The 17,442-nt window shown below is 47.7% G+C and overlaps 1 protein-coding gene across 1 annotated transcript in view; it reads right to left on the bottom strand.

Annotated features, from left to right (window-relative positions):
* The window catches only part of ARID4A (AT-rich interaction domain 4A), a 360,940-nt gene that overhangs the window by 294,070 nt on the left and 49,428 nt on the right, over positions 1 to 17,442 (bottom strand). The window lies entirely within an intron of this gene.

The following is a 17,442-nucleotide window of genomic DNA, read 5'->3' as shown; positions in this document are numbered from 1 at the left end:
GGTTAAGTTTTTTTTTTTTTTTTTTTTATATAACCAAATTTTTATTGAATGTTGGAAACAGTGTATACACATCGCGCTCCAACATTAGCAACAGTAAGGTTAGATAGCAAATCTCACGTTGCATTACCGGTCCACCAGCATTCATTGTAACATTACAATAGTACTCCATGGTGGGTCCACCATGTCCCCCATATTTTGTCATGTTTTTCTGGGCACCATAGATCTGCTTTTCTTGGTGCGCGCACTAATCCTCCCCCGCCCTCCATCCCACCAACTATGGACTTTTGGGTTGCGTCCACATACGTTCTATGTCCCTTTTTTAACTACGAAACATGTCCTTTCTGCTTGCCTCCCCCCCCCAATTCTTTCAGCAGCTCCAGCACAGCTAACCTAGGACTCAAGTCTATAGGGAGCCCTAATACCTCCGCCATGTCATTACCAACCCCCTCCCAGAAGGGCCTTAGTTGAGGACAACTCAGGATCATGTGGAGAACATCTCCCCCCAGGGAGGCCACACCTAGCACAGGTTGAAAGCGTTCCGATAGACATTCAGTAGTCTTGCTGCGGTTATGTAAGCTGCATGGAGGCAATTAAATATCATCCGCAGCCTAGCTGAGATGGCTAGTTCCCTGGGGGCCAGGAATTCCTCCCGCAAGTCACAGTCATCAGGTTACCCAACCCATTGTGCCCATTTCAGTCACAGGTGGACAAAACCATCTGTGGTATTCGTGAGTAGTGACTTCTAAATTTGGGATACTGCTTTCTTACCCAGTTTCCTGGTTAGTAGATTGGCCTCTAGCAGGCTATTTTCAGGGAGGTGAGTGTCTGAAGAAATATGGGCCTCCACGGCGTGTTGCACTTGCAGATATCGGAAAAATTGTGTCTTATCCAGTCCATACTATTCTTTTAGGTCTTGGAACGACAGAAGACTATCCCCTTTGTACACATCCCCCAAGTAGGTGATCCAGAGCTAATTAAGCTTAGTTCCACCCCCTGAAAAAAACCTCATTTTTAGGAGACACTTGTCCATCATCTGGCTTCAGAAGCAGGAGTTACAGTCTACCAACAATGAATCAAAGATCTCCTTTTGAAGGAGGTTGCAGTGGTGATGGGACAACTCTTTCTGCTTCTGACAAAACAGATGTGCTTTCTCTTTAGTGGTTGAGGCCCACAGTCCTCAGTACAAACTTCTTTCTCTTGTGCAACCTTAGGATTGGTTTGAAGTAGAGGTTGACAACATTATCTAGCAGTGAAAAGGACCGAGCAACTGGTACTGTTTTTCCTTTCTAACATTAGAAGAAGGGCTGAAAATCAACCAGGAGAAATACTACAGTGAGTTAACTATCTTTGCAAGGGAGCAAAATCCCCTCTTCATTCTCAATAGGTATTCTTGCTATCGTCTCTGCACCTGGTGGTAATCGGGTAAAGGAAGATGCAGAATCAAAGAGAATCAGTTTTTCATAGCAAAATGGAAATTTGGCCAGAAGTGAAGGCATGGTGGCTTTATTAAAGTAAAAGGAATAAAGACAGAAAATATTGCCAATAATGTTGAAATAAAAAGCCAACTGAGCGCAAATCAGTTCAAACCAAATTCAACAATACTTACAAAGTACAAAAGAAGGCTTTTGTAATATAAAAAGGTGCACCTTTGAAAACATAGAATAGGAAACAAAAACATATTTATGATCTACATACAACACAAAAAATTAAAAACATTTTTTTTAAAGTCTGATGTGTAAACTGTTGTAGGATTATTCAACGGAGTAGAGATATTCCCGTTTCATGAATTCCAGTAGACCGTTCTCCATTTGTGCTACGTGCAACCACACTTCTGGATTTATGGTTGGTGTGCCCCATTAACGGGATACACAAGAAAGTGTTGTCTCTGCTTGGAAATACTTGCACTTTTATACCTACAGGATCATGACTAGCCTAGACCCAATGGTCAACATAAATAGTCTTTTACAACCAACTACTAGTAGTAAGATTTCCTTAATCTTTACACAGATGGTCAATATAGAATATAGTTAGATATACCTGTGGTTAGCTCACAGTTTACTACCTGTATCCACAGCACAAGTGCAAGAATGCAAGAGCTGTCAAAATGTTTCAGCTGGAAGTCTGAGTGACAGGGAAGGTAGACTGCTTCGGTTGTTTCAAATGAAGTGACATGGCCTCTTCCAGCAAGGAATCCACTCATAGTGCCTCCCATCAAGTTAAAAAAAAAAAAAACACAAATATAATTTTGAGGAAACATCACCACCTCACAAGGTGTCTTCGGACCTGAATCCATCAACTACTGCATAGGAACATCCGTGGCAGGCCTCCAATAAAAGGTCAGGAAGTCAGAGAGGCCACCTAGTCATCTAAGGTCCATCACAAGACAAACATCTGTCAAAAACTGCAATGAGGAAAGGAGCTGTATCCGTTTCATCCACATTCAAATGAACACAGGTGATACCTTGTCAGTTGACATGCGTGGCACAGTCCACAGACCCACTATCAGGAACTCAGACAGCATGCCTATCGACATTTCCATCACCTACTGCATCACCTTAACTGATGACACAACCACCATATCAGCACTACAGATAAAGCTGGTTTCTCTATCCACGGCTCCCACAAACCGTACAATGACATTTGAATATTCCTCATCAAGTAAAGTCCCTCAGGAGTTACCTGCAAACATTCTATGCAAAGAAGACAGTTGCAGGATGAAGGCTCCTTCAGCTTCACACAAAGGGCCAAAAAGAAGCAGCAGTATTAAGATCATGAGGACAAAGGGATCCATCATGAGAACTCCCACTAGAGATGTGGTCATCCATATTACGGAAGGCATTTTGACGAATTTTATTATCAGTGACGTTATCAAGATCCAGCAATGCTCAGAGTACTAATCATCATAAACTGACTATTATAGTTGTTTTCCTTAAACTCCTGCACACCCTGAAGGTGCATCTTAACTACATCAGACCACCCCTGATTGACCGACCAGTTCAGCGACCAGCCAGCTCAACCACAAACTCCTCAGGTCAGTTCAACAATTACAGCCACAGACTGTATAGTTCTCCGAACTCCAAACCAGCCTCTTTACAGTCAAGGCACTGTTCACGCGCAGTAAAGGACTCTTTGGATGGTAACATAGAAGCAAAACTGCACTAAATAAATAAGACAACAATGCGGCATCTGCAACTGGTGAGCCCACCACTCCTCTGGATGATACCACCTGCTTTCATTCCTTAATACAACATCATAGGAATAAGTCCTACCGGTAAAAAGTAGTGAGAATGATTGTTTTCTTTATAATTACAAGGTAGTTCCTAGAAAAATCAGTCTAATCCATCCTTATAGCAGACTACACTTGGAAGCTAGAAGATAAAATCCTATAGACATCAGTCTCTCGGTGAAGCTTACTGTAGGAATTTGGCTCTGTATGCACTATTTCAAAGTAAGGAATAGTATTCACAGAGTCCAAGGGTTCCCCTTAGAGGTAAGATAGTGGCAAAAAGAGATAATACTAATGCTCTATTTTGTGGTAGTGTGGTCGAGCAGTAGGCTTATCAAAGGAGTAGTGTTAAGCATTTGTTGTACATACACACAGGCAATAAATGAGGAACACACACTCCGAGACAAATCCAGGCCAATAGGTTTTGTTATAGAAAAATATATTTTCTTAGTTTATTTTAAGAACCACAGGTTCAAATTCTACATGTAATATCTCATTTGAAAGGTATTGCAGGTAAGTACTCTAGGAACTTTGAATAATCACAAGAGCATATATACTTTTTACATAAAACACAATAAGCGGTTTTAAAAGTGGACACTTAGAGCAATTTTCACAGTTCCTGGGGGAGGTAAAGTAATGTTAGTTCTTGCAGGTAAGTCAACCACCTACGGGGTTCAAATTGGGGTCCAAGGTAGCCCACCGTTGGGGGTTCAGAGCAACCCCAAAGTCACCACACCAGCAGCTCAGGGCCAGTCAGGTGCAGAGTTCAAAGTGGTGCCCACAACACATAGGCTTCAATGGAGGTAAGGGGGTGCCCCGGTTCCAGTCTGCCAGCAGGTAAGTACCCGCGTCTTCGGAGGGCAGACCAGGGGGGTTTTGTAGGGCACCGGGGGGGACACAAGTCCACACAGAAAGTACACCCTCAGCAGCGCGGGGCGGCCGGGTGCAGTGTGCAAATAAGCGTCAGGTTCTCAATAGGATTCAATGGGAGACCGAGGGGTCTCTTCAGCAGTGCAGGCAGGCAAGGGGGGGGGGGGGCTCCTCGGGGTAGCCACCACCTGGGCAAGGGAGAGGGCCTCCTGGGGGTCACTCCTGCATTGGAGTTCCGATCCTTCAGGTGCTGGGAGCTGAGGGTGCAGGGTCTTTTCCAGCCGTCGGGATTTTAGAGTCAGACAGTCGCGGTCAGGGGGAGCCTCGGGATTCCCTCTGCAGGCGTTGCTGTGGGGGCTCAGGGGGGACAACTTTGGTTACTCACAGTCTGAGTCGCCGGAGGGTCCTCCCTGAGGTGTTTCTCCACCAGTCGAGTCGGGGTCGCCGGGTGCAGTGTTGCAAGTCTCACGCTTCTTGCGGGGATTGCAGGGGTCTTTAAATCTGCTCCTCTGGATACAAAGTTGCAGTCTTTGTTGAACAGGGCCGCTGTTCTCGGGAGTTTCTTGGTCTCTTGGAAGCAGGGCAGTCCTCTGAGGATTCAGAGGTCGCTGGTCCTGGAGAAAGCGTCGCTGGAGCAGGTTTCTTTAGAAGGCAGGAGACAGGCCGGTAGGACTGGGGCCAAAGCATTGGTGTCTTCTTTCTTCTTCTGCAGGGGTTTTCAGCTCAGCAGTCTTCTTCTTCGGTAAGTTACAGGAATCTAAATTCTTATGTTCAGGGAAGCCCTTAAATACTAAATTTAAGGGTGTGTTTAGGTCGGGGGGGTTAGTAGCCAATGGCTACTAGCCCTGAGGGTGGGTACACCCTCTTTGTGCCTCCTCCCAAGGGGAGGGGGGCACATTCCTATCCCTATTGGGGGATTCCTCTATCTGCAAGATGGAGGATTTCTAAAAGTTAGAGTCACTTCAGCTCAGGACACCTTAGGGGCTGTCCTGACTGGCCAGTGACTCCTCCTTGTTATTCTCATTATCTCCTCCGGCCTTGCCGCCAAAAGTGGGGCTGTGACCGGAGGGGGCGGGCAACTCCACTAGCTGGAGTGCCCTGTGGTGCTGGAACAAAGGGGGTAAGCCTTTGAGGCTCACCGCCAGGTGTTACAGCTCCTGCCTGGGGGAGGTGATAGCATCTCCACCCAGTGCAGGCTTTGTTACAGGCCACAGAGTGACACAGGCACTCTCCCCATGTGGCCAGCAACATGTCTCGAGTGTGGCAGGCTGCTAGAACCAGTCAGCCTACCCAGGTAGTTGGATTAGGTTTCAGGGGGCACCTCTAAGGTGCCCTCTGGGGTGTAGTTTACAATAAAATGTACACTGGCATCAGTGTGCATTTATTGTGCTGAGAAGTTTGATACCAAACTTCCCAGTTTTCAGTGTAGCCATTATGGTGCTGTGGAGTCCGTGTTTGACAGACTCCCAGACCATATACTCTTATGGCTACCCTGCACTTACAATGTCTAAGGTTTGGCTTAGACACTGTAGGGGCACAGTGCTCATGCACTGGTGCCCTCACCTATGGTATAGTGCACCCTGCCGTAGGGCTCTAAGGCCTACTAGAGGGGTGACTTATCTATACTGCATAGGCAGTGTGAGGTTGGCATGGCACCCTGAGGGGACTGCCATGTCGACTTACTCGTTTTGTTCTCACCAGCACACACAAGCTGGCAAGCAGTGTGTCTGTGCTGAGTGAGGGGTCCCCAGGGTGGCATAAGATATGCTGCAGCCCTTAGAGACCTTCCCTGGCATCAGGGCCCTTGGTACCAGGGGTACCAGTTACAAGGGACTTACCTGGATGCCAGGGTGTGCCAACTGTGGAATCAAAAGTACAGGTTTGGGAAAGAACACTGGTGCTGGGGCCTGGTTAGCAGGCCTCAGCACACTTTCAATTCAAAACATAGCATCAGCAAAGGCAAAAAGTCAGGGGGTAACCATGCCAAGGAGGCATTTCCTTACACTTACTACCTAGTTTCAAAAGGGAAAGAGCAGCAGATACAACACCTGTATACCTGGTTCAGAACACAATGGCACTGTAAGTTCCAAGCTGAACATTGCTGGTTTAGGAAACCAACTTCCACAGCACTGCTGGAAAGGGGAGGCAGACATATGGACAAAAAAAAAGTCTCCTTCCTTAAAACGGACACCTCTCTGACTATAGTTGATCTCTATGATCTCAAGACGTGGGCGGACATTGCCCAATATCTCAGTCATCTTCTGCACAAGATTCTCCAAGAGGCAAAAAAGGGCTTCAGAGGCCGAAACAGATGATGGCATGGATGTGGCTATCTCCAGGTTTCAGTATATGGCAAGACCGGTGGTCATTAGATGACATGGGTTTTTATGATTCACTTTGTATACTTATGATGAGCAACATTGCATCCTACACATGCCGTTTGATGGCAAGCATCTTTTTTAAAAAAGCACTTAGAGGAGGCAATACAATTGCTCAAATCAGACACCTGCATGGCTAGTTCTTTCAGGGAGTTCAAATATGAAACAGAGTTGGACTTTACTGGTGAAAGGGGCAGAGATCTCTCATTGCATACCATACTACCCCCAGAGTAACAAACTTCACAGATGCCATATTATAGGCAATTGAACTATACAAAAGTTGAAGCTAAATGCTTTACTCCTCATATTTCAGAAAGCAACGCAAGAAAACAACTTTTAGTCAGGGACATCAGGATTCCTCATACTGACAGTGAATTCCAGCTTGCGTAGCTTCCCCGTTTCCAATGCCTATTTCCTAGTGTCTTTTGGGAAGTGGAATATCTTCCTTTTATTTTCAATGGCAAGACATTACATCTGATCAGTGAATTTCAGACCTAGTGAGACACAGCCATATGCTCAGGTTTGTCAAAAGACCACTGCAGTTATCACAGCGAAAAAATGATTCACCAACTGCAATTTGTATAAGGACCCCTGCCAACCAGAATTACATCCACAACTTCGGGAGGAAGTGCAAACAGAGCCAACTGCCACTATTTAATCTCGTTGAATGTAGGTGCAGATTGTGCAAGTTAGAATGCAGGACCCTGCCCTGCAGCTTTAACAGGAGATCCTCCAAAACCAGAAGCCTGAACGGAAGAGAGAGGCTTATGCCCAGAAGTTCCAGGTACCACACACTCCTTGCCCAATCCAGATTACATTCAGAACTGGAGGCAGGTCAGAAGGCGTACTGGTGTCCCATGCTTCACTCTATTCAGAATGAGTCTGAGAGACAGCCTTCTCGGAAATTCTACTACGCAAAAAAGTTGACCTTACTTGTTTTCAGTGGTCACAGATCTAACCATTGCTGGAAGATGCCCTGTGCCACCCGGGGGTTTAACTGCCACTCGTGATCTACCAGGCGCTGCTGGCCGAGATGGTCTGCCTTGATGTTCAAAGATCCCACCAGGTGGTCCATGACTAGGGAAACATCATGAGGCTCCAGCCAGTTCCAGAGCTGATGTGCCTCCTAGCACAGGACCCTGCCCTACCCTACACTGCCATGCTTGTCACAGTAGCAAAGGTGTGGTGTTGGTGAGAACCTGAAACAACATTCTTTGGATAGACAGTAGGAAGGTTTTCAGGTGAATGGCCCACAAATCCAACAGATGTGCAGAGACAGGAGATCGCTGATCTCCACTTTTCCCAAATAACCTCCCAATGTCAGGAGCAATGCATCTGTCACTACTGTTCGCTCTGCATGGGACAACGAGAGAGGTACGCCGTCAATACAACTGCAGCTGGCCTTACGCATTCTTTGACGAAACATGGGTGGATACCAACAGACTACCCTGCGGCCCGCCCACAGACTTCAGGTTTCACTGCAGAACTTACATATGACATCTGGGCTAATAGATGTGCAGGATACAGAATGTCAAGAAGCCCGAAACCTCACAGCCAATTTCGCAGAGACCCAGAACAAAGGGTATTATAGCCTGAATGGCCTGAACTTGTGGAAGGAAAACCCAAAACTGCAATGCATCCAGGATCGCTCCAGCCAAAAGAACTCCCTGCAAAGGAGTCAGGTGTGACTTTGGCACGCTGACAGAACCCCAGTAATGACAGGAGGTTCCATGTTGTCTAAAGGTGGTCTTTGACTGACTGAGGTGGACCAGCCTTCAACAGCTAGTTGTAGATTGAGGATCCCAGTTTTACTCTACCTCGACATAGTTGTGCTGCGACCACCAGCACTTTTTTGAACATCCAGGGGGCACTGATGAGGTTGAAGGGGAGAATAGCAAAGTGGAAATGCTCCTGATCCACCTTAAACCACAAGGATCATCTATGGGATTCGAGGACACGTTCATGAAAGCAGGCATCCTGCAGATGCAAAGCCATCATTCAGTTGCTTGGTCCAGGACAGAACATGTACCAGCTTGAGCATCTTGCATTTCTCCTGCCACAAGAAGGCATTCGGATGGTGGCCATCTAAGATGGAGCTAAGGTGTCCATCCTCCTTTGGCACAAGGAAACAGTGGAAATAACAGCCAAAGCCTACTTACTGGGACGGGACCACTCTATTGCACTTCGAATAAGATGGACAGGTGCTCCCCAGAAAGAGCCTCTAAAAGAGGAGGGAGGTGTGGCAGGTCATAGCCTCGCTGATCCACTTGTTGGATGTTATCTTTTAACACTCTTGGTGGACATGTCTGTTCCTGCCACCTGCACGGTGGCCATGTGCCACTTAAGGCACACTAAAGCAGCTTGGAGGCTGATGCTAAGAAGTGGGGGAATGGGAAGTGTACTGCCCGATTGCCTGGGGTTTTTGTGTTTGATTATATCGCTTGACTCCAAAAGGACTGAGGTGCTTGTTGTGAGGGTGGTGGGTCTTGGTGGTGCTGGTACGCCAACCTATGAAGAAGCCATGTAAATGGACAAAACTATTGGGGTGGTGTTTCGCAGAATTGGTGCAAAGGACGTGCCATGGCCCAACTTTCTTTAAATCGTTCCAAAGCTAAATAAGCCTTATGGCCAAACAGGAGAGATCCAGCGAACGGCATGTGTATTAGGGAGGTATGCACATCATTATGGAAGCTCGCGGTCCTCATCCCACCCACTGGTGAATTACCACACTAGTGCCAACTGCTTTTCCCAAGCAGTCTGTGTCCAGCCCAGTAGACAGATTTTGCAGCATCTTAGCCAAAATCCAGCAGACTGGCCCAACATTCTTCAGGGACTGCCACCAAGATCTCATCAACCATGTTCCATAAAGCATGGGTATGCCCACCCAGCCAACAACTGGCACTGACAGACCAGGGGGCCAGGCTGTCTGAGGAAAACATCTGTTTCCTGAATAAACTGATTTGTTTGGACTGTCTGGGGACATGTGTTGAATAAACTGGGGTTCATCCTACTGCCACAAAACTTAGGTAAAGTGCTGTGACAAAAATTAAGGGTTGTCCGGCATAGGCTGATAGAATTTGTTAAGCTGCTTGTACACTGGTGGTCAGCATAAAGGCTCAGACAGGTACCTATAAGACGATCAGTCAGGGCTTCATTCAAAGGAACTAAGGGATTGGATGAGGTTTGTCGAGGTTACAAAATCTTTGTCAATAGGTTAGTTATAATTTCCATAGAAGGCATTTGTAAATCCAATACCTCAGTAGCCCATCTTATTACTACAGCAAAGGAGGCTCTCTCTTTGATGGTCCAGGAAACAACCACAACCCAATGCCCGGGAAAGCGGCCAACCCACAGGCCTCCTGAAAGCTCAAGATTAAATTGTTACCATAGTGCTGGGGGAAAATAATCCTCATCTCGAAAGGCTGGTTGACTCTGATCATAGTCAAAACCAAAAAGGTGTTGAGTCTCTGGTATGAGACTCAAGAGGCAAAAACATGATCTTGTCTAAATATGATTGGGCTGGGTGTGTCAGTACAGCATCAGGGCGTTAAATTACTCGGGTGGAGATGAATCCAGGTCAGAGGTGGACAGGACTAAGGAAACAGTTTTTTTCCCTCTGGCACCTGTGTCTGCATCAGTGCCAACAGGACCAGTTTCGATTTTGGTGTTGGGCTGGAAGTCTGCTTCGATGTCGGAGCAAAACCCAAGAAGAGCCCAGGAGGCACAAACAGCACCGACAGCAGACTAACCAGTGGTAAACCAACTGGAGGCCTCTCAAGTTGCTTGGTGCCTGGGGAGTCATAACAGTACCAAACGCTGCAACATGGCACAATAAATGACCTCAATCTGTTATGTCACCAGTGACAGACTGGGAAACTCAGAATACATTGTCAGCTGCAGAATTGACCAGTCAGCGGCGAATCAGGAGCGACAACACAAGCCGCCCACAACTTTCTTGTGACCTTTATGGCAGAGAGTGGTGGGACAGAGACTAATTCCACTTCGCTTTCTTGAGCTTCCACTTGGACTGCAAAAATGACTTCTGGTAGGAGAGGCGCTGAGTGCGGAAATGGTCCGAGTCCTTAATTTGGCGTGGGAGAGGCTTCCTGAGACCCATCAGTGTGCAGTAACGTAAAGCTATGCATTCCCTGTTCACCTTTGGATTCACGAGTACACACCCCTAGCAAGACTTAGTTAGACTCATGTGCCAAACCCAAACACCATAGACACACCTCATGGGCATGTTGTAGGAGGCTGACCTGGCTTGTAGTGGGTATCCAAGGTACTTACACCTTGTGCCAGGTCCAGTTATCCCTTATTAGTGTAGAAGATGTGTTTCTGGCAGCTTAGACTGATAGAAGGTAGCTATGGCAAAGCAGCTTAGGCTGAACTAGGAGACATGTAAAGCTCCTACTATACCACTTATATCATACGCACAATATCATAAGAAAACACAATACACAGAGTTACTAAAAATAAAGGAACTTTATTTTTATGACAATATGCCAAAAGTATCTCAGTGAGAGTCCTTGGTGAGAGGATAAGATATATACACAAGTTATATGTACACAAACCAAAATTAGGTAAGTAATAGCATGAAAAGTAATGCAAACAGTGTAGAATTACAATAGATTGCAATAGGAGCACATAGGTATAGGGGCAACACAAATCATATACTCCAAAAGTGGAATGTGAATCACGAATGGACCCCAGACCTATGGGTCGCTGGGACTGTAAGAAAACAGTCAGGGTGTCCAAAATACCCCACCCCAAGACCATGAAAAGTAGGAGTAAAGTACACCTACTACCCCAAAAGAGTACAATAGTCGTGATAGGGGGATTCTGCAAGAACAACAAACACCAGCAGTGCACTGACAAAGGATTCCTGGACCTGAGGACCTGCAAAGCAAGGGGACCAAGCCCAACAGTCGCAACAGTGTCCAGGGAGGCAGGAGCCCAGGAAACCCCGGATGAAGGTGCAAGGAAGCTGCCTCCGGATGGAAGAAACTTGGAATTCTGCAAGAACGAAGAGGACTAGGAACTTCTCCTTTGGAAGGAAGATGTCCCACGTCCCGATGAAGGTTGCAGAAGTGTTCCCAAGCAGAAATAGGGCAAACAAGCCTTGCTATCTGCAAGGGTTGCGGTAGATGTTTTTGGGTGCTGCTGGGGACCAGGATGTCGCCCCTTGGAGGAGGAGACAGAGGGGGCACTCAGCAACTCAGGGAGCCCTCACAGAAGCAGGCAGCACCTGCAGAAGTACCTGAGCAGGCACTTGGAAGATGTTTGAACCGGAGTCCACGCAAAGTTACAAAAGAGGGTCCCACGACGTCGGAGGCCAACTCAGCGGGTTGAGCACTGCAGGACGGAGTGCTGGGGACCCAGGCTAGGGTGTGCACGAAGGATATCCTGGAAGAGTGCACAGAAGCCGGAGCAGCTGCAAATCACGCAGTACAAAGGTTTGCAGTCTAGCGTGGGGAGGCAAGGACTTACCTCCACCAAACTTGGACTGAAGGGCCACTGGACTGTGGGAGTCACTTGGGTAGAGTTCCTGTGTTCCAGGGACCACATTCGTCAGGATGAGAGGGGACCCAGAGGACCAGTGATGCAGTCTTTTGGTGCCTGCGTTAGCAGGGGGAAGATTCCATCGACCCACGGGAGATTTCTTCTGAGCTTCTGGTGCAGGGTGAAGGCAGGCGACCCCCAGAGCATGCACCACCAGGAAACAGTCGAGAAAGCCGGCAGAATGAGGCGCTACAATGTTGCTGGTAGTCGTCTTGCTACTTTGATGCGGTTTTGCAGGCGTCCTGGAGCAGTCAGCGGTCGATCCTTGGTAGAAGTCGAAGAGGGAGATGCAGAGGAACTCTGGTGAGCTCTTGCATTCGTTATCTGAAGAATTCCCCAAGGCAGAGACCCTAAATAGCCAGAAAAGGAGGTTTGGCTACCAAGAAAAGAGGACTGGCTACCAAGAAAGGTAAGAGCCTATCAGAGGGGGTCTCTGACGTCACCTGCTGGCACTGGCCACTCAGAGCAGTCCAGTGTGCCCCCAACACCTCTGTATCCAAGATGGCAGAGGTCTAGGACACACTGGAGGAGCTCTGGGCACCTCCCCTGGGAGGTACTGGTCAGGGGAGTGGTCACTCCCTTTTTCTTTGTCCAGTTTCGCGCCAGAGCAGGGCTGGGGGATCCCTGAAACGGTGTAGGCTGGCTTATGCAGAGATGGGCACCATCTGTGCCCATCAAAGCATTTCCAAAGGCTGGGGAGGCTACTCCTCCCCGGCCCTTCACACCTATTTCCAAAGGGAGAGGGTGTAACACCCTCTTTCAGAGGAAATCCTTTGTTCTGCCTTCCTGGGCCAGGGCTGCCTGGACCCCAGGAGGGCAGAAACCTGTCTGAGGGGTTGGCAGCAGCTGCAGTGGAAACCCCGGAAAGGCAGTTTGGCAGTACCCGGGTTCTGTGCTAGAGACCCGGGGGGGTCATGGAATTGTCACCCCAATACCAGAATGGTATTGGGGTGACAATTCCATGATCTTAGACATGTTACATGGCCATGTTCAGAGTTACCATTGAGAGGCTATACATAGGTAGTGACCTATGTATAGTGCACACGTGTAATGGTGTCATGCACTCACAAAGTCTGGGGAATTTGCCCTGAACGATGTGGGGGCACCTTGGCTAGTGCCAGGGTGCCCACACACTAAGTAACTTGGCACCCAACCTTCACCAGGTGAAGGTTAGACATAGGGTGACTTATTTCACATTCATTTTTTACTGCACATAAGTAACTTATAACGTGGACGTTATTTCACGCAAGCTGCAGTGGCAGGCCTGCGTAAGAATTGTCTGAGCTCCCTATGGGTGGCAAAAGAAATGCTGCAGCCCATAGGGATCACCTGGAACCCAAATACCCTGGGTACCTAAGTACCATATACATGGGGATTATATGGGTGTACCAGTGTGCCAATGAGAATTGGTAAAATTTAGTCACTAGCATGCAGTGACAAATTTAGAAAGCAGAGAGAGCATAAACACTGAGGTTCTGGTTAGCAGAGCCTCAGTGATACAGTTAGGCACTGTAAGGAAATGCCTCCTTGGCATGGTTACCCCCTGACTTTTTGCCTTTGCTGATGCTATGTTTTGAATTGAAAGTGTGCTGAGGCCTGCTAACCAGGCCCCAGCACCAGTGTTCTTTCCCTAACCTGTACTTTTGTTCACACAATTGGCACACCCTGGCATCCAGGTAAGTCCCTTGTAACTGGTACCCCTGGTACCAAGGGCCCTGATGCCAGGGAAGGTCTCTAAGGGCTGCAGCATATCTTATGCCACCCTGGGGACCCCTCACTCAGCACAGACACACTGCTTGCCAGCTTGTGTGTGCTGGTGAGAACAAAACGAGTAAGTCGACATGGCAGTCCCCTCAGGGTGCCATGCCAACCTCACACTGCCTATGCAGTATAGATAATTCACCCCTCTAGTAGGCCTTACAGCCCTAAGGCAGGGTGCACTATACCATAGGTGAGGGCACCAGTGCATGAGCACTGTGCCCCTACAGTGTCTAAGCCAAACCTTAGACATTGTAAGTGCAGGATAGCCATAAGAGTATATGGTCTGGGAGTCTGTCAAACACGGACTCCACAGCACCATAATGGCTACACTGAAAACTGGGAAGTTTGGTATCAAACTTCTCAGCACAATAAATGCACACTGATGCCAGAGTACATTTTATTGTAAAATACACCCCAGAGGGCACCTTAGAGGTGCCCCCTGAAACCTAATCCAACTACCCGTGTAGGCTGACTGGTTCTAGCAGCCTGCCACACTCGAGACATGTTGCTGGTCACATGGGGAGAGTGCCTTTGTCACTCTGTGGCCTGTAACAAAGCCTGCACTGGGTGGAGATGCTATCACCTCCCCCAGGCAGGAGCTTTAACACCTGGCGGTGAGCCTCAAAGGCTTACCCCCTTTGTTCCAGCACCACAGGGCACTCCAGCTAGTGGAGTTGCCCGCCCCCTCCGGCCACGGCCCCACTTTTGGCGGCAAGGCCGGAGGAGATAATGAGAATAACAAGGAGGAGTCACTGGCCAGTCAGGACAGCCGCTAAGGTGTCCTGAGCTGAAGTGACTCTAACTTTTAGAAATCCTCCATCTTGCAGATGGAGGATTCCCCCAATAGGGATAGGAATGTGACCCCCTCCCCTCAGGGAGGAGGCACAAAGAGGGTGTAGCCACCCTCAGGGCTAGTAGCCATTGGCTACTAACCCCCCAGACCTAAACACGCCCTTAAATTTAGTATTTAAGGGCTCCCCTGAACCTAAGAATTTAGATTCCTGCAAATTACCGAAGAAGAAGACTGCTGAGCTGAAAAACCCCTGCAGAAGAAGAAAGAAGACACCAACTGCTTTGGCCCCAGTCCTACCGGCCTGTCTCCTGCCTTCTAAAGAAACCTGCTCCAGCGACGCTTTCTCCAGGACCAGCGACCTCTGAATCCTCAGAGGACTGCCCTGCTTCAAGAGGAACAAGAAACTCCAGAGGACAGCGGACCTGCTCCAAAAAGATTGCAACTTTGTTTCAGAGGAGCAGATTTAAAGACCCCTGCAATCCCCGCAAGAAGCGTGAGACTTTCAACACTGCACCCGGCGACCCAGACTCGACTGGTGGAGAAACAACACCTCAGGGAGGACCCTCCGGCGACTCAGAGACTGAGTAACCACGTTGTCCCCCCTGAGCCCCCACAGCGACGCCTGCAGAGGGAATACCGAGGCTCCCCCTGACCACGACTGCCTGACTCTAAAATCCCGACGGCTGGAAAAAGACCCTGCACCCGCAGCCCCCAGCACCTGAAGGATCGGAACTTCAGTGCAGGAGTGTCCCCCAGGAGGCCCTCTCCCTTGCCCAGATGGTGGCTACCCCGAGGAGCCCCCCCCTTGCCTGCCTGCACCGCTGAAGAGACCCCTTGGTCTCCCATTGATTTACATTGCGAACCCGACGCTTGTTTGCACACTGCACCCGGCCGCCACCGCGCTGCTGAGGGTGTACTTTCTGTATGGACTTGTGTCCCCCCCGGTGCCCTACAAAACCCCCCTGGTCTGCCCTCCAAAGACGCGGGTACTTACCTGCTGGCAGACCGGAACCGGGGCACCCCCTTCTCTCCATTGAAGCATATGCATTTTGGGCACCACTTTGAACTCTGCACCTGACCGGCCCTGAGCTGCTGGTGTGGTGACTTTGGGGTTGCTCTGAACCCCCAACGGTGGGCTACCTTGGACCCCAATCTTAACCTCGTAGGTGGTGTACTTACCTGCAAAAACTAACATTACTTTACCTCCCCCAGGAACTGTGAAAATTGCACTGTGTCCACTTTTAAAACAGCTTATTGTGTTTTATGTAAAAAGTATATATGCTACTGTGATTATTCAAAGTTCCTAAAGTACTTACCTGCAATACCTTTCAAATGAGATATTACATGTAGAATTTGAACCTGTGGTTCTTAAAATAAACTAAGAAAATATATTTTTCTATAACAAAACCTATTGGCCTGGATTTGTCTCGGAGTGTGTGTTCCTCATTTATTGCCTGTGTGTATGTACAACAAATGCTTAACACTACTCCTTTGATAAGCCTACTGCTCGACCACACTACCACAAAATAGAGCATTAGTATTATCTCTTTTTGCCACTATCTTACCTCTAAGGGGAACCCTTGGACTCTGTGCATACTATTCCTTACTTTGAAATAGTGCATACAGAGCCAACTTCCTACAGGCACCACACAGGGAACACACACAGGGCACATACTATGAGCACTGGGGTCCTGCCTGGCAGGATTCCAGTGACACAAGGGCTTAAACAGTATACATACAGTGAAATATGGGGGTAACATGCCTGGCAAGATGGTACTTTCCTACAGATGTCAAACCTTTACTTGCAACAGTCCTTACAGGGCATAAACCCTGTAGTTTTAGAAGGCAATATTGTTCCCTTCAACACTGGAAAAATAATTTTTATAAGAAAAAAAACAAAAAACTAGTCAGACAAGGAAAAAGGTGGGAAGCAAGCTCCAGATCAGCACATGAAGGCAATGAAATAAAGAACTTACACCGACATGCAGAGGGTAGAGATTATATGTGGCTCCATAACTACTTCCGGGGTAGGCAAAAAAAAAAAAATAAAAAAAATAAGTCAACACACAGCTGTACAGTGCAACTCAGTCTTGCTGGTGCATTGCTGTTTAAAATCCTCTAGTCTGGCAACAGATGAATATTATAAAGTTGAGGAATATGTAGTTCAAAGTATCCATTAGAAATAAAGTTCAACCTCCGGCTCATTTTGTCATGAACACAGACATGTCCCTGGAAAGGGTGTTGAGCCCTCCTTGAAGAAGTAAGAACACGAGGCTCAGGTGAAGGACCTTGACATCAAGGCCCTAGAGCTGAGGGAGGTCTGAAATTATCTGCCATCTTTTCTCCCAAGACTAACAAATTTGCCAATGCTAGCAAGAATGGACAACATGACTGCCATGTTTCACCTCAACAAGCATAGCAGCACAAAGGCTCCTGCGGTTTTGGAAGGCTGCTTTGGGATCATGCAATAGAGCATGCAATGGTATTGAATACGAAACATCCCAGAAGTCATTAACAAATGTATGGATGATCTTAGGACAATGTCCTACAGACCAAACAGACCCTGAAGTAGGTGTTTTTGAAAAGATAGTTTCTGGAGAAAAAAAAAAAATCAAACAAGCAATTCAGTACGTTCCAGCCCCCCCTCCTAATCTCACTCAAGAGCAAAGAGAAGCCTTGAGAGATCTTCAACAAAACAAAAATATCAGTTAATCCGTGTGATAAAGGTGGAGATATTGTTCTGTTGGACAATGAGCTATATAAACAAAAAATAAAATCTATGCTCTCTGTTCCAGAACACTGTCAAAAGGGTGAGAAGTAATCCTAGTGCACTTATTTGCCTCAAAATTCAT

The sequence above is a fragment of the Pleurodeles waltl genome, chromosome 9 (assembly GCF_031143425.1).
Source record: "Pleurodeles waltl isolate 20211129_DDA chromosome 9, aPleWal1.hap1.20221129, whole genome shotgun sequence".
In the NCBI taxonomy this organism is placed as follows: domain Eukaryota; kingdom Metazoa; phylum Chordata; class Amphibia; order Caudata; family Salamandridae; genus Pleurodeles; species Pleurodeles waltl.
Note: the sequence above shows the minus strand (reverse complement) of the source record. Positions and strands in the feature narration are given on the sequence as shown.